Source organism: Mobula hypostoma, chromosome 5 (genome assembly GCF_963921235.1).
Source record: "Mobula hypostoma chromosome 5, sMobHyp1.1, whole genome shotgun sequence".
Lineage (NCBI taxonomy): Eukaryota > Metazoa > Chordata > Chondrichthyes > Myliobatiformes > Myliobatidae > Mobula > Mobula hypostoma.
The window spans coordinates 165,072,653-165,099,127 of NC_086101.1; the positions used below are offsets into that span (position 1 = coordinate 165,072,653).

At 42.7% G+C, this 26,475-nt stretch overlaps 1 protein-coding gene across 3 annotated transcripts in view; it reads right to left on the reverse strand.

Annotated features, from left to right (window-relative positions):
• lhfpl2b (LHFPL tetraspan subfamily member 2b) overlaps window positions 1-26,475 on the reverse strand; it is a 205,663-nt gene that overhangs the window by 169,269 nt on the left and 9,919 nt on the right. The gene's annotated exons all lie outside the window — the stretch shown is intronic.

Here is a 26,475-nt window from a genome sequence, read left to right on the forward strand (position 1 = left end):
CATTGCCATGACAACATGAGTTAAATATACAATAAATGCTTTCCTTTCTATGGCATCAGCCATGGAGCTTAATCTCCCAAACAGCCAACAAATTACTGGTCAATTAAACATTTATTGATGAATGCATTTGCCTACATCTGGAGTCTGGAAAATTCCACATTGGTGAATGACTCCGAAGAATCAGCTAACATTACAATGGTCTCCATTACTGACTAAATCATTGACTGATAGAAGTAACAGGCTGAACTTAGTAGACACCAGTGTCAGTTCTTTCTCAGAACTAATTGCTTGGGTGTGTATTGTAAATAAATGGTCAATTTTTTAAAGTTATACAAGAGTAAAGTTTGACAAACAATCAAGTTTAATTAACAAACATGTTGGGTTTTAAACTAACTCTTAATTGAGTCTTTGTAAATGTGGCAATCAAAGGGCGGCTAGATTTGTACAGGAAAACAAGGGGCATCAGCCCACTGCACAAAACTGCTGTGTAATAAGAGACAGTGGATGAGCAGATTCTAATCTAGTTATCACGCATGAATGGCCAAAACAACAAAAGGGTTGTAAGCAACACACATCAAAGCTGCTGGTGAATGCAGCAGGCCAGGCAGCATCTCTAGGAAGAGGCACAGTCGACGTTTCGGGCCGAGACCCTTCGTCAGGACTAACTGAAAGAAGAGCTAGTGAGAGATTTGAAAGTGGGAGGGGGAAAGGGAGATCCAAAATGATAGGAGAAGACAGGAGGGGGAGGGATGGAGCCAAGAGCTGGACAGGTGATTGGCAAAAGGGATATGAGAGGATCATGGGACAGGAGGCCCAGGGAGAAGGAAAAGGGGGATGGGGGGAAAAACCCAGAGGATGGGCAAGGGGTATAGTCAGAGGGACAAAAAGGAGACAGAAAGAATGTGTGTATATAAATAAATAACAGATGGGGTACAAGGGGGAGGTGGGGCATTAGCGGAAGTTTGAGAGGTCAATGTTCATGCCATCAGGTTGGAGGCTACCCAGACAGAATAAGGTGTTGTTCCTCCAATCTGAGTGTGGCTTCATCTTTACAGTCCCTCTGACTATACACCTTGCCCATCATCTGGGTTCCCCCCTCCCCCTTTTCCTTCTCCCTGGGCCTCCTGTCCCATGATCCTCTCATATCCCTTTTGCCAATCACCTGTCCAGCTCTTGGCTCCATCCCTCCTCCTTCTGTCTTCTCCTATCATTCTCCTATCCCCTCCCACTTTCAAATCTCTTACTAGCTCTTCTTTCAGTTAGTCCTGACGAAGGGTCTCGACCTGAAACGTCCACTGTACTTCTTCCTAGAGATGCTGCCTGGCCTGCTGCGTTCACCAGCAACTTTGATGTGTGTTGGCTGAATTTCCAGCATCTGCAGAATTCCTCGTGTTTGTGTTTTTAGAAGGGTTGTAAGAGTTTCAGATTGAATCACTGATTTTTTTTGGCGTCAATCCCCCATCTCTCCCTACAAGCACAGCCAGAACAAGACATACAGGCACACACTCGGCATGGAGCTCCAGAGGTTCCGCCTGTAGCTGACAGTTTTCCCGCTCAAGAGAACTAATCACAGTGGGGGAGGGGAAGTGCAAGGGTACAGAGAGCAGAAGATGACACTAGCCTGTGTAATCTAACCATTACAGCCGCTTCCCAATAGGCTGCTTCCAACCAGATAAAGGCAAACCTATGCTTTAAATTAAGTAGTGGTTTAGAATTTTTTTGCGAACTCATTTTCCAACTTGCAAAACAATGAAACCCAAGTCTGCTCTACTGATGAGCTGGCTTTTGTTTTAACACTCAGCTGACAATGAAGTAATGCTCTGGTTTACAGTAAGTGTAACTGCTGCAAAATTATTGGGAAGTCTAAAACATCATTAATGCATAATCCTGTAATAAATGCATAGGGATTTCAAAAATCCAGCAGTCATTAAAACGTGGAACGTGTTTCTGCGGGGAAAGATAAAGATTAGCTTTGTGTGTCACATATACAACATAGTGAAATCAAATCAAGTTTAATCATCATTGAAACCATACATAGACACAGCTGAACGAGACAGCGTTCCTCTGGGGCCACGGTGCAAATGGCAAGCAAACATTTTTTAAAAAGCGAGTAACATAATCTAATTAGTGAGCAAAGAAGCATATTTACTCCAAAAAAAACCATGTATAATTCAAGACCCTGAGCAACAGTCTATCAGAATCAAGTTTATTCACCAGCATGAGTTGTGAAATTTGTTAACTTGGGAGCAGCAGTAGAATGCAACACATGATAATATAGAAAGGAAATAAATAAGTAAATTAATTTAAGTATATATGTATATTAAATAGTTAAGATTAAAAATAGTGCAGAACAGAAAAAAATATTTTTTTTAAAAAGTGAGGTAGTGTTCATGGGTTCAATGTCCATTTAGGAATCATACGGCAGACAGGAACAAGTTGTTCCTGAATCACTGAGTGTGTGCCTTCAGGCTTATGTACCTCCTTCCTGATGGTAACAGTGAGAAGAGGGCATGTCCTGGGTGATGGGGGTCCTTAATAAAAGACACCACCTTTCTGAGACACCGCTCCTTGAAGATGTCTTAGATACCTCTGCAGTACCCAAGTTAGAGTTGCTAATTTTACAACTTTCTGTAGCTTCTTTCAGTCCTGCACAGAAGCCAACCCCCCCGCCCCCCAATACCAGACAGTGATGCAGCCTGTCAGAATGCTCTCCACGCTACGTCAATAGAAGTTTGATTGTTTTGGGTGACAAACGAAATCTCCTCAAACTCCTAATGAAGTATAGCCACTGACTTGCCATCTTTATAGCTCCATCAATATGTTGGGGCCAGGTTAGATCCTCAGAGATATTGACACCCAGGAATTTTAAATTGCTCACTCTCTCCGCTTCTGATCCCTCTATGAGAAATGTTTGTGTTTCCTCATCTTACCCTTCCTGAAGTCCACAATCAGCTCTTTCAGTCTTACTGACATTGAGTGCAAGATTGTTGCTGTGACACCATTCCACTAGCTGGTATATCTCACTCCTCTACGCCCCCTCATCTCCATCTGAGATTCTACCAACAATAGTTGCATCATCAGCAAATTTATAGATGACATCTGAGCTACACCTAGCCACACAGTCACGGGTATAGAGAGAGTAGGGCAGTCGGCTAAGCACATACCCAAGGTGCGCCAAAGCTGATCATCAGCAAGGAAGAGATATTATCACCAGTCTGCATAGATTGTGGTCTTCCAGCTAGGAACTAGAGGATCCAATTGCGGAGGGAGGCACAGAGGCACAGAGGCCCAAGTTCTGTAGCTTATCGATCAGGACTATGTTAAACACTGCGCGACTGCCAACAAACAGCATCCTGACACATTGATGGAACAGTCTCCCAGTAGTGAAAAGATGCATGTAATCCAGCCTGTCATTCCATCGCTCGAACCCGGGAGGGCAACACCAATGAGAGAGGGTAGGCTCCAGCAGAGCTCAACCATGGTGTGGTGCTTCCACGTCTCTCACTAGGTCGGCGACATCAAGCAAGACTGAGGCTTGAGGCCAGTTCTCACTACAACTGAGGCTACACAGCTCCCATGTCCACCAGACAAGGGTAACAGGCCTGTAGCAGCTTACATTATTACTGTCCTACAGAGTCTTGCGATCGCAAGTCCAAGACAATCTCCCACGGTCATACTGCACTGACTCAGGTGCTTCTGAGTAGTGGGCAGCAGCACAATCTACAGCCAGGTCTGCACCTCTGAATCCAAACCAGCTCCTCCAATATCCCAGCTGGCCCCTCCGATCAACAAGCAGCTCTCTGATGGAGCAGCACTGCCGTACCCCATGTTCTTAAGAGTATTGTCTTCAGGTTGTATAAAATCAAAGTTTACGAGAAACATTTGTGCCATGTACATCAATCAAATCAGCCAGGATTGCGCTGAGCACCCTGCAAGTGTCGATACACTTCCCCTAACCATACATTTTCGGAATGGGAGCACCTAAAAGGAAACCCATGCAGTCACAGGAAGAACGTACAAACTCCTTACAAACTGCGGTGGTAATCAAACCCTGATCTTACAGCAGGTGCTGCAAAGAACATTGCTAACCACCACGCTACCATGCTGCCCCAGAATTGTTGAGGCAGCAATACAGATGCATTCAAAGTTAAATGGGCCGGGGGTTTCCAAGAGCCAGAGGGATGCTGTCCTTTTTCCTCAGGAGGCCTTAAACATATCCCTGAAGGTTTTTCCTCTGTTGGCTAGGCTAATCTATTCCCATATCACAGTACGGACTGGAGCGTTTCAAGAGTCTGATCACGCTACAAAGCAAACACAGCTGGGAGTTGCCAAAGAAAGAGAGATTTCAACCAAGCTCAATATTAGGATGTAGGTTCAATATAATCTCTTTAAAATTCATTTGTCAAGGATAGTTTTCTCTAGTACTGTAAAAATAACAGTTGAATATCTAGTGCATTCTATTCAACTTTAGTTACAGAAGCAATTGGAAGTATAGTTTCTTTACATACACTCTTTCCATGGAATCTCAGGAAACAGGTCACTGAAATGCTGTATAATTAATTTCTCCAGGAATCTGCAGACAGCTTGGTTGCCTTGGGCCAGATACACAGATTTTCACCACACACCATATGCTGTAAGGGTACTGTTCCAAAGCAACATATTCTGAAGTGTACAAGCTCCAGCTTAGAAAATGCTGTGGCGCAAAGCATTTAAAAAGTGTTGTCTATGCAATTCTGAAGCAATACTGGAGCACAGAGTGGACATTCTCAAATCTTTTTTAGGTGTGGCCTGGAAAAATACTCTCAACTTTTCATAACCAGAAATTATGGTTGCAAGTACATATGAAATTATTTTTACACCAAACACAAGGTACGTTTTATGGTTTGAACTGATTGCTTTGATTTGAGACATTTAACCCAAGCCCTTGCTTGGTTCAGTATTGGTAAAGTTGGTGGTTGTATATTCAAATCCCAGTGCTGTTTATAAGTTTTGCCCCACGACCATGTGGGTTTTCACTCTGTTCTCCAGTTTCCTCCCACATTCAAGACATGTGGATGTTAAAGTTAGTAAATTAAGGCACGCTATGCTGGTGCCAGAAGCATGGCCACACTTGCAGGCTGCCTCCAGCACCTCCTCGGACTGTGTGGGTTGTTGATGCAAACAAAGCATTTCACTAAGTTATGATGTTTCTATAAATATGTGGTAAATAAAGCTAAGCTTTAAATCTTCAGTACTTGGGATCGAAGGCACTGTTGTTTTGCCCAAAGGTGCATGTTCTCAAATACATCAAACCCTGTCACTAAAGTAGGGAAACAAAATCCAAGACCATCCCTCAACACAAGAAATTCTGCAGATGCTGAAAATCCACAGCAACACACACAAAATGCTGAGGAACTCAGCAGGTCAGGCAGCACCTATGGAATGGAATACATGGTCAATGTTTCAGGCAGAGACCCTTCATCAGGACAATTCCTCAAGTCCCTCTCCACAGACTCGCATACAAAATCCATATACTACTGTGTGACTGCTCCACTGTCAGAGGCACTGTTTAAAGATTCAGTAGGTCATTCTACTCCTCAAAGGCATCTGGGTGAAGACGTTTTTTCATCATCTCAGTTCTAGATGGCCAACCACTTCTATGAAGACTGACTCCTTGTTTTAGACACTGTAGGCAGTGAAATATCAATTCCATAGAGTTTATAGACCACAGAAAAGGCCAATTCAGGCTGACCAATATGCTTAGTAAACTACTTCTGATTGTCCATTTTTGATCCACATCATCCTAAACCATTCTTACCCAAGAATATGACCAAATGTCTTTTAAACATTGTAAATGTATTCGTCCGTACCACTTCCTCTGGCAGCTTCTGCCTTACACTCACCATCTTTGTTTGAAAAACTTGCCCCTCAGGTCCAAGTTAAATCTCTCTGCTCTCAACTTCAACTTCTAATTTTGGACTTCCTTATCCCTTCGGGGGGGGGGGGGGAGGGAAAAAACTGTGCTCATCTACCTCATGATTTTATAAACCTCGTCTAACTCAGCATTTAGCCTCCTTCACTCCAAAGGAAAACCGTTCTAACCTATTTAGCTTTCCTTTGTAACTTAAGCTCTCCAGTCTCAGAAACATCCTCATGAATCTATTCTGCACTTTCACCAGCTCAATTACATCTACCGATAATGTGGCAACCAGAATTACACACATTAGTCTAAGTGCAGTCTAACCAACATTTTGCACAATGTTGCATGATGTCCCAAACTTGTATTTAATGCCATAGTTAAACAAGGCAAGCATCACCACTCTGTCTATCTGTATTCCCATTCACAGGAGACTACTTATTTGAATCCCAAAATCTTTCAGTTCAACAAAACTCCCTGGGGCCCTAGGTTTAACTTCACAAATTACATCAGACTTCACAATAGGGTTAAATTCAATCTGCCACTCCTCCACTCACTTTCACAGTTGATCAGTAACTTTAGACAACCTTCTTCACTCTCCACTATACCACCAGTTTTGGTGTCCTCTTTCCTGTCAAACACTAGATGAATTTTATTTCAATTACTGTTCTGAAGTGCAAGGTCACTTTTCTCTCCCCCGACAGTGAACCATCATTCTGGTTCACTCCCTAAATTACAAGGATATACAACATTCCCTTGGGTACGGAGATCAGACCTGTACACCAAATTCCAAATGCTGTTTCACCAGGATACTATACAATCAGAGCATGACACTGTGATTCTTGGTCTGTATGTAAATGATACCATGTGTGTACTGATATTTGAATTTTATCCCTAACGAACAAGCATCAAAATAAAACTCGAAATCCAAAGCAATGCACAAAAAATGCAGAAAGAACTCAGGTCAGGCAGCACCTATGGAAAAGACTAAATAGTTGACGTTAACAAGAGAGAAGATACCAGGATCAAAATGGATTTGCTCATTACCATTTTTTCTGTGTATTATGTTCCCTACATTACTTGATTGTGATCATTGGCTGTGAATTCTCTTAGTCTCTTAGTTAATGCAATTCCTTCCTTCAGTATCTTAAAGAATCACTCAATGTGACCAGCAAACTACCAAATCGCGTAAAATACATCATATTATGATAAAATTATAAAAATAGACCACCAAGGAACTGCACTCACTGGGAGCACTTAACAATTAGCACTTATGTTCCACTGGTCACTCTTTATCAATGTGCAACAGTCCTACCTAGGTATTAAAGTAAAACTTCAGCTTTGCCTTATGATAAGGATAGTTACAACTATATCCATAGCAGCAAAAATAATCATTACGATGGCATGCAAGCACGATTTATTGCACTGATACAATAAACTCGTTTCACAGCCTGACCTACCCCTCACGCCACAGATGTGGGGCTTGGAGTTAGATCCCTTTAAATTATTCAAACAGAGGTTCCAAACAATGGCCGAGATTCACATAGGAGGCAGATGGCAGCTAATAATAAACCAAAGGCCCGATTGATATCATTATTGTTGCCATGTCACTTTTAACAATGAAGGAGAGGCAGGCCCATGCTGTGCGGTTCCCAATAACTGCAGTCAGGAGTAACTGATTTCCCTGGTGGGTACTAAAGGAATAATTGCCATGGTAATTGGTCCTGTTTCTCGCCACATAGCCCCAAACTCCAGTTCTTCCTGCTATGGTCCAAACCCAGAGCTCCTTCCCAGCATCAGAATGGCCCCAATAGACTCCATGTGGTAGTTACATCCTCAACATGCTACTTATTTCAAGCTTTCTGGCACCATTTCATGACAGACCAACGTAAGGTGTTGTGCAGAAAGAATGAGGGGAGATTTGATAGAGGTATATAAAATTATGATGGGTATAGATAGAGTGAATGTAAGCAGGCTTTTTCCACTGAGGCAAGGGGAGAAAAAATCCAGAGGACATGGGTTAAGGGTGAGGGGGGAAAAGTTTAAAGGAAACATTAGGGGGGGCTTCTTCACACAGAGGGTGGTGGGAGTATGGAATGAGCTGCCAGATGAGGTGGTAAATGCAGGTTCTTTTTTAAGATTTAAGAATAAATTGGACAGATACATGGATGGAAGGTGTATGGAGGGATATGGTCTGTGTGCACGTCAGTAGGACTAGGCAGAAAATGGTTCGGCACAGCCAAGAAGGGCCAAAAGGCCTGTTTCTGTGCTGTAGTTTCTATGGTTTCTAACTTGCATTGGATCTTAGTTAAGCAACTCAAATACTAAAGCTTTTCACTCTTTTTTCCAAATCCTTTTGACAACTCCTCTTTCACTCTGAAATTTTCTGAGCCTTACAACTCTCAAAGATAAATATATTCATTCACTTCTAGCCTCTTAGACATACTGAAATGTTAACTTTTTTTTAAAGTTATAGGCAGTGGAATTTCCTTCCTAAATCTCCAGTTCTATTTTTAAAATGCTCCTAAAACGTCAGGTATTGACCAAGCATTTAGTAATCTTCATGATCCCTTTGACCCTCAATCTTTAGTGATGCACCATAGAAAGCATCCCATCCAGATGCATCAAAGCTTAGAACGGCAACTGCTTTGCATGAGATCACAGGAAGCTGGAGCTGTGGACACAGCTCAGCACATCAAGGAAATCAGCCCCTCCCCTTCCGTGGACTCCGCTTACAGTTCTCACTGCCTTGGTAAGGCAGGCAACACAATCAGGGACCCTGCTCACCCTAGACATTCTCTCTTCTGCCCCCTATTGGGAAGAAGGTACAAAAGCAGGTATAATCGGGCTCAAGGACCACTTCAACCCTGCTGAAATAAGTGCTTTGAAATGTCCGCTAATACAAGATGGACTCCTGACCTCACAATCTACTTCATTATGGCTTTGCATCTTGTTGTCTACCTGCACTGCACATCCCTTGTACCTGACATTTGTGATACTTCATTCTGCATTCTCTTACTGTCTCCCCTTGTATCACCTCAAAGTGCACCATTATGATGAAATTATCTACATGGATACTAGAAATGCCAGAAATAATAAGAAAGCCATTCACATGATGTATTAGAGATTATTGACCGGAAATATTTACTTTCTTTTTCCATTGATGCCACCTGACATGCTAACTGATTCTAGCATTTTCTGTTTTTGTTTTATATTTCCAGCATCAGATTTTTGCTTCTAGATAAATAGAAGATGTATTTTGTTCCATATTTTTTTGGATAGCTCCCAAAACGGCATGGCCAACTTCAGGCTTCAAGTGAAGAACTTTGGGAATTAGTTGCATTTAACATCCGGTTATACTCAGATGTTTGATTCCTACTTGCACTCACTGCAGAGGGTCTCCAACAGATTTTGGAGGAGACAAAGCAAGAAAGATGGATTTTAATATTGTTGGATCTAGTGAAATGATCCAGAGGGTCTTTGGAAGACAAGAATGAGGCATAAACTTGGTGGTCAAAGCCATTTTATTAAGTGTTACAAGAACAAAGAAAGAAAAATCAATCATTGTCTCCTCATACTCAAGACTAGAGAGAACAACATTCCACTGATGACAATTAACCAATGAAATAGCCAGGTCCAAGTGGTGTGACACCTGCTACAGAAAAAACTGAATCATCTACACTACAATTACTAGAAATTAACTGAACGACAGCTGAGAATTATACGTATAGGAAAGTTACACTGCAAGAAAAATATTCTACACCCTAATCCAACAGCATGCAACACTACAACATCTCTTAAGACTTTGTTTTCATCATTCTAGCTACTACTCCCACTCCTCCCCCCCCCCCACCCCAGGCAGTGTTAACTTCAAATGCTTAGGTCAATCCAGTTAGACCAATTACCTCATCAGCACCAAGGGGAAAAAAGGCTAACAGATGGTCATATTGTTTGAAATGGTCACATTTGGCCTTTGTAACAGCAATGACCTACACTTTATAAAATAATCGCTAGTAAAGCAGACGCCCAGAGGATGTCATGTACATTACTGAGATGATTTTCCTTTACTGCCAGAAACTTTAGATGCTCACCTTCAAAAGGACATGAGTATGGCAACAAAAGAGCACGAATGATTCCTAAACTAATGCTCCAAGTTATGAAGGATGACTCACAGAGAAATATTTGTTTTCACTGGACAATGGACAATTGAAGGGGGCATGATCTGGGATTTTTAAAATGCCTCAAAGATTAAGTCGAAATAAGGGGCTATTTAACCAGAGCAGTGAGCAAATAACTAAAAGGGCAGGAGTGCACAATTAGCAAGCTTCAATAAGACTGAAAATCTGAAGACATTTCTTTGCCCAGTTTTTAACAACCACTGATGTATGCTGAGGTCACTCAGCTTACTTTAAAAAGCCAATCTGATTAGAAGTTGGATTGAAATGAAATGGGGAAAAAAGATAAATGAGAAGAGATCATTTATCAATCTCTGGAAAACAATGGCCTCAGGGATAGAGATAGATGCCTGTGAAATATTAAGTGTACTAATAGCTTGGTGGGACATTTTGCTTGTTACTTAAATGGGAACCAGTTTACTTTTAAAGCTAAGGATTTTCTCCCTGAACAAGGTGAAGCAATCACCATTTCACTTTAAATGCTAACCTTATCACCAAGAAATAACATTATCATTTAAATCTACCATCAATAATGAATGCCAGTTTGTGTAGATATTGGGGTTAGTTCAAGATTCATCTCTGCTTCCTCACAATACTATCTCTACCACCTCAAAAAGTTCTGTGACTGTCTTTAAGGGGTTAAGGGAATATTACATCTGCTTGAGAACTTTAATTGTATGCGTTTTGTGGTTGGAAAAAAGATTCAGCCAAATTATAATAGCCACAAATATTTTCAGAGCTATTTTGAGGCATTTATAATTGATGCAACACAACATAATTAAAAGCCAACAATCAAACTATAAAGAGCAAAAGCAACAGTAAAATATATTACAGTTTTAACTATGAACATCAAGTAGAAGCTATATTTTGCCTGAATGATGTTCAGACACCATCTAATATTAGCCTATGTTTCTTACAATTTTCAGCGAAATCTGGTTAATCGAGAAAATAACTAGGATTTGGGGCACTATGCTGCTTAATTGGGACAGGAGACTTGCCGAATAGCTTTTAAACCAGCGTAGTCACATGAACTTACGTGGATGTTAGTCTCTACACCAAGTTTAGTGGAGGCAGTTTTTAAATAGCGTCAATTGTGTGTGTTTCAAAAAGCGGAGATTTGTGTCACTCATAGTGGGTGTGAAATAAGCAGCAAGACAATTCAGAAGTGTTTTGCTCACTGTGGTTTCAAGCATTCAGGCTTGCAAATGCCAAACAATGGCTTGGAGTGAAAATGAAACGGTTTCACTACTTCAATATGTTAGAAACTACAAAGAATTTGAACACATTGACAGTCATCTTGAATGTTACAATAAAAGTTAAGATTGAGGATGCAACCATTGAAAGCATTGTATGAAAACAGCCCATTATCTGAACCAAACAACAGGAATTCTGCAGATGCTGGAAATTCAAGCAACACACATAAATGTTGCTGGTGAATGCAGCAGGCCAGGCAGCATCTCTAGGAAGAGGTGCAGTCGACGTTTCAGGTCGAATCCTGACGAAGCGTCTCGGCCTGAAACGTCGACTGCACCTCTTCCTAGAGATGCTGCCTGGCCTGCTGCGTTCACCAGCAACTTTGATGTGTGTTGCATTATCTGAACCAGGTGTCAGCGCTGATTTAGTTCACTTACAGTCAAAAGAATGTGACACAGATTAATTCCTCCGTCAATAAACATTAGGACCTAACAGTTTTATAGTGCTGCAATAGTATTTGTAGTTTTCTAATTTGTTCTGCATCTCATTTAAACACAATTTGTTACTCAGTTCATCTTTCTGATACCCTTTTAACTATTTCCATGAAACTTACTTTGATTAATTGGGGCAACCACTTAATTTGGCCAAAATGTATTGGTCATGATTGAGCACCACATAACTGGAATCAACTGCATGTTCATCAGGGGAAAAAAAAACACAAGATTTCAAACTCAGGAAACTGGATCTTGTTGGGTAAAACCACCAAGGCAACCAGTGTATCCACAGTCAGGAGGAAGAGCAGGCAATCTTTATACCTGGGCCTCATCTACAATTTGAACAAGCTGAATTGGCTGCCAGTGTTCATCAAAATTGCATTAGTGTAAATCCCAATGCGGCCTCACTCTAAATCAGGGTATCATTGGGCTAGCAACACACATCAAAGTTGCTGGTGAATGCAGCAGGCCAGGCACCATTTCTAGGAAGAGGTGCAGTCAACGTTTCAGGCCGAGACCCTTCGTCAGGACTAACTGAAGGAAGAGTGAACAAGGGATTAGAAAGTTGGAGGGGGAGGGGGAGATCCAAAATGATAGGAGAAGACAGGAGGGGGAGGGATGGAGCCAAGAGCTGGACAGGTGATTGGCAAAAGGGATACGAGAGGATCATGGGACAGGAGGTCCGGGAAGAAAGACAAGGGGCGGGGGGGGACCCAGAGGATGGGCAAGGGGTATATTTAGAGGGACAGAGGGAGAAAAAGGAGAGTGAGAGAAAGAATGTGTGTATAAAAATAAGTAACAGATGGGGTACGAGGGGGAGGTGGGGCATTAGCGGAAGTTAGAGAAGTCGATGTTCATGCCATCAGGTTGGAGGCTACCCAGACGGAATATAAGGTGTTGTTCCTCCAACCTGAGTGTGGCTTCATCTTTACAGTAGAGGAGGCCGTGGATGGACATGTCAGAATGGGAATGGGATGTGGAATTAAAATGTGTGGCCACTGGGAGATCCTGCTTTCTCCGGCGGACAGAGCGTAGGTGTTCAGCAAAGCAGTCTCCCAGTCTGCGTCGGGTCTCGCCAATATATAAAAGCCCACATCGGGAGCACCGGACGCAGTATATCACCCCAGCCGACTCACAGGTGAAGTGTTGCCTCACCTGGAAGGACTGTTTGGGGCCCTGAATGGTGGTAAGGGAGGAAGTGCAAGGGCATGTGTAGCACTTGTTCCGCTCACACGGATAAGTGCCAGGACGAAGATCAGTGGGGAGGGATGGGGGGGACGAATGGACAAGGGAGTCGTGTAGGGAGCGATCCCTGCAGAATGCGGGGGTGGGGGGGAGGGAAAGATGTGCTTAGTGGTGGGATCCCGTTGGAGGTGACGGAAGTTACAGAGAATAATATGTTGGACCCGGAGGCTGGTGGGGTGGTAGGTGAGGACCAGGGGAACCCTATTCCTAGTGGGGTGGCAGGAGGATGGAGTGAGAGCAGATGTACGTGAAATGGGGGAGATGCGTTTAAGAGCAGAGTTGATAGCGGATGAAGGGAAGCCCCTTTCTTTAAAAAAGGAAGACATCTCCCTCGTCCTAGAATGAAAAGCCTCATCCTGAGAGCAGATGCGGCGGAGACAGAGGAATTGCGAGAAGGGGATGGCGTTTTTGCAAGAGACAGGGTGAGAAGAGGAATAGTCCAGATAGCTGTGAGAGTCAGTAGGCTTATAGTAGACATCAGTGGATAAGCTGTCTCCAGAGATAGAGACAGAAAGATCTAGAAAGGGGAGGGAGGTGTCAAAAATGGACCAGGTAAACTTGAGGGCAGGGTGAAAGTTGGAGGCAAAGTTAATAAAGTCAACGAGCTCTGCATGCGTGCAGGAAGCAGCGCCAATGCAGTCATCGATGTAGCGAAGAAAAAGTGGGGGACAGATACCAGAATAGGCACGGAACATAGATTGTTCCACGAAGCCAACAAAAAGGCAGGCATAGCTAGGACCCATACGGGTGCCCATAGCTACACCTTTAGTTCGGAGGAAGTGGGGGGAGCCAAAGGAGAAATTATTAAGAGTAAGGACTAATTCCGCTAGACGGAGCAGAGTGGTGGTAGAGGGGAACTGATTAGGTCTGGAATCCAAAAAGAAGCCTAGAGCTTTGAGACCTTCCTGATGGGGGATGGAAGTATATAGGGACTGGACATCAACACTTTACCTGTGAGTCGGCTGGGGTGATATACTGCATCCGGTGCTCCCGATGTGGCCTTTTATATATTGGCGAGACCCAACGCAGACTTGGGAGACCGCTTTGCTGAACACCTACGCTCTGTCCACCAGAGAAAGCAGGATCTCCCAGTGGCCACACATTTTAATTCCACATCCCATTCCCATTCTGACATGTCTATCCACGGCCTCCTCTACTGTAAAGATGAAGCCACACTCAGGTTGGAGGAATAACACCTTATATTCCGTCTGGGTAGCCTCCAATCTGATGGCATGAACATCGACTTCTCTAACTTCCGCTAATGCCCCACCTCCCCCTCGTACCCCATCTGTTACTTATTTTTATACACACATTCTTTCTCTCGCTCTCCTTTTTCTCCCTCTGTCCCTCTGAATATACCCCTTGCCCATCCTCTGGGTCCCCCCCCCCCTTGTCTTTCTTCCCGGACCTCCTGTCCCATGATCCTCTCGTATCCCTTTTGCCAATCACCTGTCCAGCTCTTGGCTCTATCCCTCCCCCTCCTGTCTTCTCCTATCATTTTGGATCTCCCCCTCCCCCTCCCCCTCCCACTTTCAAATCCCTTACTCACTCTTCCTTCAGTTAGTCCTGACAAAGGGTCTCGGCCTGAAACATCGACTGCACCTCTTCCTAGAGATGCTGCCTGGCCTGCTGCATTCACCACCAACTTTTTATGTGTGTTGCTTGAATTTCCAGCATCTGCAGAATTCCTGTTGTTATCATTGGGCTAGAATCAGAGAAAACAATTCTCACTATTTTCTCTTTAAAGCTCCAAAATGATACTACAGGCAAACACAGGTACTCATTGGAGTTTAGAAAAATGAGGTGGGAGGTGAGATTTCATTGAAACCTATTGAAAAATAGAAAGACCTAGATGGAGTGGATGTGCTGAAGATGTTTCCTATAAAGGAGGAGTCTAGGACTAGAGCACACAGCCTCAGAATAGAAGGATGTCCCTTTAGAACAGATGAGGAGAAATTTCTTTAGCTAGCGAGTGAAGGTTCTGTGGAATTCATTGCCATGAATGGCTGTGAAGGTCGTCATTGGGTATACTTAAAGCAGAGGATCATAGGTTCTTCATCAGTAAGGGTGTCAACAGTTACAGGGAGAAAACAGGAGAATGGGAATGAGAGGAATAATAAATCAGCCATGATGGAATGGCAGAGCAGACTCAATCCTGCTCCTGTGTCTTATGGTCTTATAGACACCCTTGCTCCACCCTGACTGAACTTCCTTAATTCAGTACAGACCAAGCATTAAACATGTTTGATTCATTTAGAGTTTCAAAAAAAAGGTTTCTTCTGGCATCTATGATCAATGATTTCATATGACTGAATCTCAGAGGAAGAAATTCTTGATCCATGAGATAATCCAATATATTTAGAGTCAGGGTCTCAAATGGTAGAGATAGCTAAGTCAGTGCCAAGTATTCTAGCAGGATAGGTGGGGGCTTCTCTGCTTTTGTGTTGTGGATATAGGTTTGTGGGTAGGAGACCATGCACATGTTGGTCAAATGTACGTGCGTTACAGGATGGCATGGCGTGTGATGTGGTGGCCAATAGGTTGTGCTGCTGGTGGGTGGATATGACTACATCCTATGCTGTAGCAAGGGTGTGTCAGACTATACACCGATTTAATTCGTATGTTTAAAACACTTTTGGAGTCTATTTAAAATTAGTTCTAAAGTGGGATTACATCACATAGTAAAAGAAAAATCATAAATTGTATTCAATTTTTGACAGATTCTGTGCCTAATCAGTTTTACTTAAACAGCTAAATGGAAGAAAGAGCAGAAACTGGCAAACTTTCCCAAGTGTCCTATATTTAAACATGTAATTACCAGTTTTGTATACATTCATAGAATCCTAGAGTAGACAGCGTAGTCAAAGATAGTCAGTCAATCACACCCGATCTTGCGCTGGTCTCCCATTGAAGATATGAAATAGAAGCAGGAAGCCATTAGGCCACTAAAGCTGCTTTGCTGTTCAGTGTAATTAGCCCTCTCATTTCTTCTTCTATGCTAATCTGTCTACCTCCTCTTTAAGTACTCACAATGATCCAGAGAAGCAAATTTCAAAGATTCACCACCCTCTGCAAGAAATTCTCATGCACCTCAGCTTTAAAAATAGAACATAAATGTAGTACAGTAACAGACCTTTGGCCCACAACACTGTAATCAAACACCCAGCTAATCCCTTCTGCCTACATTGTGTCAAGATTCTTCCATTTTCTACACATTTACATGCTTATTTAAGAGCATCTAGAACACCTCTATTGCATTTCCCTTTGTCTCCACCCTAAGCAATGCATTCCAGACACCCACCACTCTAAAACTTGCCCCACACATCTCCTTGCATCTTAACCTCTCACCTTAAATGCGCATCCTCTGAAACTTCCCTCTAAACTTGTAACTTAGGCTACATCCAAGGCTTCATGGTCATGGTAGTCTTTCCTGGGCTAAACACACGTGTCCCGGGATTTGACTGCTACTTTTGTCCCTTATTTGGGAGTGAGAAATTTGGCAACCCTTATTGTAAAAAAAACATGTTGAAGTGAGTTTAACCCTACTTGAACACCACCACCACGCCCTCCGCACGGTCCGCAAGAATACTGTCAATATTAAACCGGTCCGTCCGCAGTGCAAAAATGGTTGGAGACCCCTGCTCTACTCCAATCATTCCCCATCACAGCATCTTTCAACATTCTTCTTTTCCAACAGATAATGCTTTCTTTATTAAATGATAACAACAACTGTCCAAATATCCTCGTGGGATAGAACACTTCATTCTTTTCATGTTTGGATGATGTAATGAATAGATTCCCTCACAGATCAGTTGTCAGCCCCCTACTGTTTACTATTTACATTAATAACCTAAAGCAGGGAAAGAAAATTCAATGTTCGAAGTACATTTATTATCGGAGTATGTATATTATATACAACCTTGAGATTCATCTCCATACCGGCAGCCACAAACCAAGAAACATTAAAAAAAGACCAAACACTCAATATGCAGATTATACAAACATAAAACTAAGAAAATAACATTCAGAACTGAAGTTCACAGCCACAAAGCCAGTCATCATTGCAGGCGATCCAGAAGTCCATCAGTTGTAGGCCACAACTTTAGCTCTGTACAGAAATGTGTAAACGTTGCGGAGCAGCAAGCTGAATACTGACCCCAATACCCTGCCCCAGCATTTAAATCCACAAACCTCACTGCTGGACCCAGCCCTTAGCCTTGGTTCTGCTACATCGAATCACCTCCAAATCCAGTCCAGCAGCAGCCAAACACCGGTTCATCCTCCATTCTCGGGCCTGGCCCTGTCACCCCCAGTCCGCCTGTACCCACTATGCTGCAACCATCCTGCACCTTTGAGACTCCAGTTCACTCCACACAAAAAAAATATACCAGGTTGTATGGGCTCATCTCCAAAAACGAAGTTACAGGCTATTGATTGCAGTGATTGTATCCAAGAAAAAAATGTGATTAATACAGCAATTTATAGTTTTATTTTGTTTCCTACTGGCAAGTTGTGTCTATGCTTCACCAGTGCCATCTTAAACCAGAAAGGCAAACTGGAAATGCCAGCTTTCCTAGATCCTCAGTGGGACAAAAATGCAAACACACACACACACACACACACACACACACACACACACACACACACACACACACACCACCCCCCCTCCCCACAGCAAGGTTCAGAATCAGAATCAGGTTTATTATCACTGGCATGTGTCATGAAATTTGTTAACTTAGTTCAATGCAATACATAATATAGAAGATAAAAATAATAAGTAAAACAATTACAGTGTATGTATATTGAACAGATTTTAAAAAACACAAAAAACCATATATTAAAAAAGTGAGGAAGAGTCCAAGAGTTCAATGTCCATTTAGGAATCGGATGGCAGAGGGGAAGAAGCTGTTCCTGAATTGCTGAGTGTGTGCCTTCAGGCTTCTGTACCTCCTACCTGACGGTAACAGTGAGAAAAGGGCATGCCCTGGGTACTGGAGGTCTTTAATAATGGGTGCTGCCTTTCTAAGACACCGCTCCCTGAAGATGTCCTGGACACTTTGTAGGCTAGTACCCAAGACGGAGCTGACTAGATTTACAACCTTCTGCAGCTTCTTTCGGTCCTGTGCAGTAGCCCCCCACCCCCAGTACCAGACAGTGATGCAACCTGTCAGAATGCTCTCCACAGTACATCTATAGAAGTTTTTGAGTGTATTTGTTGACATACCAAATCGCTTTAAACTCCAAATGAAGTATAGTCGCTGTCTTGCCTTCTTTATAACTGAATCGATATGTTGGGACCAGGTTAGATCCTCAGAGATCTTGACAGCCAGGAACTTGAAAGTACTCACTCTCCCCACTTCTGATCCCTCTATGAGGATTGGTACGTGTTCTTTCGTCTTACCCTTCCTGAAGTCCACAATCAGCTCTTTCATCTTACTGACACTGAATGCCAGGTTGTTGCTGTGGCACCACTCCACTAGTTGGCATATCACCACCTGAGATTCTACCAACAATGGTTGTATTGTCAGCAAATTTATAGATGGTATTTGAGCTATGCTTAGCCACACAGTCATGTGTATATAGAGAGTAGAGCAGTGGGCTAAGCACACACCCCTGAGGTGTGTCAGTGTTGATCGTCAGTGAGCAGGATATGTCATCACCAATCCTCATAGATTGTGGTCTTCCAGTTAGGAAGTCGAGGATCCAATTGCAGAGGGAGGTACAGAGGCCCAGGTTCTGCAACTTCTCAATCAGGATTGTGGGAATGATAGTATAAAGTGCTGAGCTATAGTCTATGAACAGCATCCTGACATGGGTGTTTGTGTTGTCCAGGTGATCTAAAGCCGCATGGACAGCCATTGAGATTGCGTCTGCCGTTCCCGTACCAGGCGGTGTTACAGCCAGTCAGGATGCACTCATTGGTGCCCCTGTAGAAGGTCTTGAGGATTTAGGGTATCATGCTGAACTTCTTCAGTCACCCAAGGTGGAAGAGACGCTGTTGTGCTTTTTTCACCGCACAGGCAGTGTGTACAGTCCAGGTGAGATCCTCAGTGATGTGTATACCGAGGAACTTGAATCTACTCACCCTCTCAGCTGCAGTCCCATTGATGTAGATCAAGGCGAGCCTGTCTCCGTTCCTCCTGTAATCCACGATCAGATCTTTTGTTTTTTGGACATTGAAGGAGAGGTTGTTATTTTGGCACCATTGTGTCAGGGTGTCAACCTCTCCTTGTAGGCTGTTTCATCACCACTAGAAATAAGGCCAATCAATGTCGTATCACCTGTGATCAGCAGATTGGAGCTCTGTGTGGCAGTATAGTCATGGGTGTAAAGGGAGTAGAGAAGGGGACTCAGGCACAACCCTGGGGGCACCTGTGTTGAGGGTCAGAAGGGCAGAGGTGAGGGAGCCCATCCTTACCACCTGCCAGTGATCCGATAGGAAGTCTAGGATCCAGCTGCATAAGGTGGGGTGCAGGCCAAGGTCTCTGGGCTTCCCTCCAGACTTGACAGGAATTATGGTGTTGAATGCTGAGCTGTAGTCCAGGAACAGCATTCTGACATATGCATCCCTCTTCTCCAGGTGAGTGAGGATGGTGTGTAGTGCTGTGGCTATGGTGTCATCCGTAGACTGGTTCCATCAGTAGGCAATTGTAGGGGGTCCAGTGTGGGTGCTAGCATACTGCAGATGTAGTCATTAACCAGCCTCCCAAAGCATTTGCTTATAATTGAGGTGAGTGAGACAAGGCGCTAATCGTTCAGGCATGCTGCCTTGGTTTTCTTAGGTACAGGGGCAATGATGGATGATATGAAACACAGGGGTACTACTGTCTGTAAACACACCACACACACTTTGAGGACCCACCCTGGGATGCTGTCTGGCCCTATTGCCTTGCAGCTGTTCACATGTTGGAATATTCTGCGTACCTCAGCCTCGGAGATGGCCAAGGAGCAGGTCTTGCTGCCAGCTCTCGTCAGAGGTTCAATCTTATCAACCTCGAATTGAGCGCAAAAAACATTTAGCTCATCTGGGAGCAAGGTGGCAACATTGACTGTACTGATGCATTTCCTCTTCAAGTCCACGATAGTGTGCAGTGGTGGACAAATTGTTGGGAGAAGACCCTGAGAGGCAGGATTTATGAGCATTTGGAGAGACCTAATCTGATTCCGGATAGTCAGAATGGCTTTGTCAAGGGCAGGTCATGCCATATAAACCTAACTGAATTCTTCGAGGTAATAAAACACGTTGATGAATGTAGAGCAGTGAATGTAGTGTATATGGATTTCAGTAAGGCATTTGATAATGATCCCCATACAAGGCTCATTCAGAAAGTAATGAGGCATGGGATCCAAGGAGACCTTGCTTTGTGGATCCAGAATTGGCTTGACCACAGAAGGCAAAGGGTGATTGTGGATGGTTCATATTCTGCATGGAGGACAGTGACTAGTGATGTTCTGCAGGGATCTGTTCTGGAATTCCCCCCCCCCCTTTGTGATTTTTATAAAATGACCTGGATTAGGAAGTAGAAGGGTGGGTTAGTAAGTTTGCTGATGACACAAAGGTTGGGGGCGTTGTGGATAGTCTGGAGGGTTGTCAGCGGTTACAGCGGGACATCGGTAGATTGCAGAACTGGGCTGAGGAATGGCAGATGGAGTTCAACCCAAGTAAGTGTGATGTGGTTCATTTCGGTAGGTTCAATTTGAAGAGAGTATTAATAGTAAGACTTTTGACAGTGTGGAGGATCAGCGAGATCTTCAGGACCACGCCTACAGGACACTCAAAGCTGCTGCACAGGTTGACAGTGTTGCTAAGGAGTATGGTGTGTTGGTATTAACTGTGGTATTGAGTTCAAGAGCCGTGAGGTAATGTTACAGCTATACAAGACCTTAGCTTGACCCCACTTGGAGTACCGTGTTCAGTTCTGGTCACCTCACTACAGGAAGGATGTGGATACTATAGAGTGCGCAGAGGAGATTTACAAGGGTGTTGCCTGGATTAGAGAGTGTGACCTATGAGAATAGGCCGAGTGAACTTGGCCTTTTCTCCTTGAAAGGACAGAGAATGAGAAGTGACCTAATAGAGGTGTACAAGATGATGAAAGGCAGTGATCATGTGAATAGCCAGAGGCGTTTTCCCAGGGCTGAAATGGCTAACACAGGAGGGTATAGTTTTAAAGTACTTAAATGTAGGTACAAGGGGGATGTCAGAGCCAAGTTTTTTCCACACAGTGGTGGGTGCGTGGAATGCACTGCCAGCGACAGAGGCAGAGGCGGATACAATAGGGTCTCTTAAGAGACTCTTAGAGAGGTACACGGACCTTAGAAAAAGAGGGCTATGCAGTAGGGAAATTCTAGGCAGTTTCTAGAATAGGTTACATGGTCAGCACAACATTGTGGGCTGAAGGGCCTGTAATGTGCTGTAGATTTCTATATTTCTATGTTTATCATACACTGCGTGTGTCATTGTCACAGAATTGTGACTGGATTTTGACCCTGTGTTGCCACTTTGCCACCTTGATGGCTCTACATAAATCGTAGTGGCATCTCTTGAGCTCCTGTTGGTCTCCAGCGGTGAAAGCTTTATTCCTTGAAGGGCACTGAACTACTTATGCAAGGCTTCTGGTTTGGGTAGACCCAGACCAACTTTTGGGTAACAATGCACTTCCAAATGAAGCTTGTGACCACTTCTGTATATTCGGAGATGTTCTCAGCTTGAAATACCTCCCAGGCGATGCTGTCAAAGCAGTCCTGTGACATTAAGCCTGATTAGTTGGACCAGCAGTAGATGGATTTCACTATGGCTGCTTCCCCATTTTAGTTTCTGCCTGTAGGCAGGCAGGAGCAAGGTGGAGGAATGGTCACGCTTTCCAAACAGAGAGGGGGGGGAAGTGCTCTCCTGATTCGTGTTCTATTCATCTGGCAATGGAACCCAAAAGAAAGAGAGATGAAACACTTCTACCTTTCAATCTGATCTGTACTTCAAATCCATTTTACTTACCTTTGATCCACATCTCATGCGAGTCATTTCCTTAACATTTATTAAATTCAGCCCTGACAATTTCAATGGACTCAGAATCTAAAGACATTCGGAAAATGAAATTCCTGCATCATTTGTAAAAGTGTTTCCAGATTTATTCTTAAATGACTTTGCTCTAAGTTTATGATTTTGGTCCAATTTTTTTTCTAACTTTTTGTAAAATTTGTTAAACTGCCGTTGTTCTTTACCACTTCCTTATTGTTTGTTTGATAGAATAATTCACCAATTCCTTTTACTCATCCTAATTACTGAGACAATTCAGCTATGAAAAGAAGTATTACATCATATTAACTCTAAGGATTTAAATTAATTCTGAATCTTTTTTTTTGGTGTAATAAAGGAGATGGTTACTGATTTCAAGAAAACCTGCACCATTCACCCTCTCTTCATATTGGGAACACAGCAGTGGAAAATACGACCAGTTTCAAACTTCTGGGAGCGCACATCTCACACAACTTCTCATTGTCCCAGAACACAATCTCCACCGTCAAGAAAGTCCACCAATGCCTCTACTTTCTGATGAGGGTGAAGAGAGCTGGTCTATGCAAACCAATATGACCAATGGAGAGCATCCGAACATGCTGCATGGTTGTGTGGTACAGAAACTGCACTGTGGCAGACAGGAAGGCTCTACACAGGAAGTCAAAATTGCCCAACACCAGTCTACCTGACCATCAAGGACTATAAAGGGTAAAAGAGAGTCAAAGGTAGATATAGGACCAATACAAAATGATGCTGGAGATATTGTAATGAGAGATGCAAAGATGGCAGAGGAACTGAATGCGTATTTTGCATCAGTCTTCACAGTGGAAGACGTCTGCTGTATACCGGACATTCAAGAGTGTAAGGGAAGTGAAGTTTGTGCAGTGAAAATTACGAATGAGAAGGTGCTCAGGAAGCTTAATGGTCTGAGGGTGGATAAATCATCTGTACCTGATGGAATGCACCCTCGGGTTCTGAAGGAAGTAGCTGGAGGGATTGCGGAGGCAAGAATCGATAGATTCTGGCATTGTACCAGATGACTGGAAAATTGCAAATGTTACTCCACTATTTACGAAGGGTGGGAGGCTGCAGAAAGGTAAGTATAGACCTGTCAGCCTGACATCAGTGGTTGGGAAGTTATTAGAATCCATTGTTAGGGATGAGATTACAGAGTACCTGGAGGCACATGACAAGATAGGCCAAAGCCATCATGATTTCCTGAAAGAAAAATCCTGCTTGACAAACCTACTGCAATTCTTTGAGGAAATTACAAGCAGGGTAGACAAAGGAGATGCAGTAGATGTGGTGTACTTGGATTTTCAGAAGGCCTTTGACAAGGTGCCACACATGAGGCTGCTTAGCAAGATAAGAGCCCATGGAATTACAGGGAAGTTACTAGCATGGGTGGAGCATTGGCCGGTCATCAGAAAACAGAGAGTGGGAATAAAGGGATCCTATTCTGGCTGGCTGCCGGTTACCAGTGGAGTTCCACAGGGGTGGTTGGGACTGCTGCTTTTTACAATGTATGTCAATAATTTGGACTACGAGCTGGGTCAAACAATGTTTTTGCCAAAGCCTAATGAAATTGAAATTTTAATTCAAAAAGGGAAAATTAAAAAATTTATTTCTTGTATGTATAATTTGATTCAAGAACAGACAATTAAACAAGGAACCCATAAGTCAAAGCAAAAATGGGAAACAGATCTGAATATTAATATTGATGAAACAAATTGGTCAAGACTTTGTCTTGACAGTATGACAAATACAATAAATGTTCGACTTAGATTAGTACAATATAATTTTTTACACCAATTATATATTACACCACAAAAAATAAATAGATTAAATTCAAATCTATCTGATAAATGTTTTCGGTGTAATCAAGAAATTGGTACTTTTTTACATTCTACTTGGTCTTGTTTTAAAATTCAACCCTTTTGGATAAATTTAAGAGTCTTATTGGAACAAATTACTGGAATTCAACTTCCACATAACCCTGTATTATTTCTATTAGGTGATATTGAAGGGATAAAACCGAAACTTAAATTGAATAAATATCAGAAAGAATATATAAAAATTGCATTGGCAGTAGCTAAGAAGACTATAGCAGTTACTTGGAAATCTGATTCGTATTTAAGTATGGATCGTTGGAATAATGAATTGGCTAGTTCTATTCCACTTGAAAAAATTACTTATAATTTAAGAGATAAATATGTAACATTTTTGAATATTTGGCGCCCTTATTTACAAAAGATAGGATGGCATATTTAAGTGCTCCAATAAAGATTTTGGTTACTTGGGGAAAGTAACGAATAATTATACCAAATTTATTTTGAATCCCATGGAGCATGTGGAAACCTTCCAATACCCAGGTGACTCTACTTTTTTCTCTTTCTTTCTTTTTAGGTAGGACTATATATGGGGGGGGGGAGGGTTAAGGGGAGGGGGGGTGGGTAGATTTTATCTTTTCATGTATTCTTTTAGAAAATTTAATAAAAATTATATTTTAATACATAAATAAATAATTTGGACTACGGTATTAATGGATATTTGGCTAAATTTGCTGATGATACAAAGATAGGTGGAGGAGTGGGTAGTGTTGACGAAATAGAGAGCCTACACAGAAACTTAGATAGTTTAGGGGAATGGGCAAAGAAGTGGCAAATGAAATACAATGTTGGAAAATGTATGGTCAGGCACTTTGGTGGAAGAAATAAACAGACAGATTATTATTTAGATGGGGAGAGAATTCAAAATGCAGAGATGCAAAGAGACTTGGGAGTCCCTGTGCAGGATACTTTAAAGGTTAACCTCCAGGTTGAGTCAGTGGTGAAGAAAGCAAATGCAATGTTGGCATTCATTTCTAGAGGTACAGAATATAACAGCAGGGATGTGATGTTGAGGCTCTGTAAGGCACTTGAGACCACACAGAGTATTGTATGCAGTTTTGAGCTCCTTATTTTAGAAAGAATATACTCACATTGGAGAGGGCTCAGATAAGATTCACGAGAATAATTCCAGGAATGAAAGGGTTACCGTATGAGGAACGTCTGGCAGCTCTTGGGCTGTATTCCCTGGAGTTCAAGAGAATGAGGGGGGATCTCATAGAAACATTCCGAATATTAAAAGGCCTGAACAGATTAGATATGACCAAGTTATTTCCCATGGTAGGGGATTCTAGGACAAGAGGGCATGACTTCAGGATTGAAGGATGTCCATTTAGAACTGAGATATGGAGAAATTACTTTAGTCAGAAGGTGGTAAATCTGTGGAATTTGTTGCCATGAGTGGCTGTGGAGGCCAAGTTATTGGGTGCATTTAAGGCAGAGATAGATAGGTTCTTGATTAGCCAGGGCACCAAAGGGTATGGGGAGAAGGCAGGGGAATGGGCATGACTGGAAGAATTGGACCAGCCCATGATTGGATGGCAGAGCAGACATGATGGGCCAAATGGCCTACTTCTGCTCCTATACCTTATAGTCTTATGGTCTAACATCCTCGGAGTGCAATGCATGAGTGCAAAAGACAGGGCTGAAATATTTGCTGACTCTCTGACAATCTCGTGGAAAGTAGCCTCTGGCCTGACTGAATATGTGGCAAACCCATACCCAAAGCACTCATAGATATCCCATCAGCGGCATGGGTTTGAACCCCGAGGGGTCTTAACACTTACACAGGTAGACAAGGTTCCCACTTCTCTGTTACTGCATTCATGCTAATTTGAGGTGAAGAATAGTGAGTGTTGGACACATCTTTGTGGGACATCATTTCTGTGCAGAACCAGTACCTTTTGATACCAGTCCCTCATGTATTCAAATGTAAACAATTCACCATTCATCCTACAGTCAGCCCACAGATACCAATGTGGTACAGCACTTTTATCAAAGAGTTGTTGAAATTCACATTTTTTAAAAAAAAAGATTAACTTTAGTGATGATAAAGCTACATTTTACACATCCCTTGCTATTCTCTAGCAACCATGCAATGCATCTGTAAACATACAATTTAACATCTTGTCTAAACTGGCCCAAGCTTTGGACATGTTTCAAAATTACTGAGTCTTTTAAACAGAAGCACTGATCGAAGGTCTCTCTGGTCTGTATAAGCAATCACAACCCTTATAAACTGTTAAATATGAGGCATTGTTTTGCATAGAACAGTCCCTTCCTCCACCTGGGGGGGGGGGGGCGGTGATTCCATCAGGGCCAGCTGGCCAATCTGCTTTCAGACCTTATTCTATCTAGTATAATACCAAACCTCTCATGCTCTATCTGTTTGTGACCTCCAATTAGCGCAAACAGTGCATTACAGCGGCATTTCTTTGGCTAAGTCGAATTAAAATGCGCTAACTTACAGAATGCATGCCAAGTTTAGGGTTATATATTCGTATAAAATTGCTTATTTGCAAAAATCAACGGGCTCCCTTTTAATCCGAGAGCCAATCTGCCATCATAG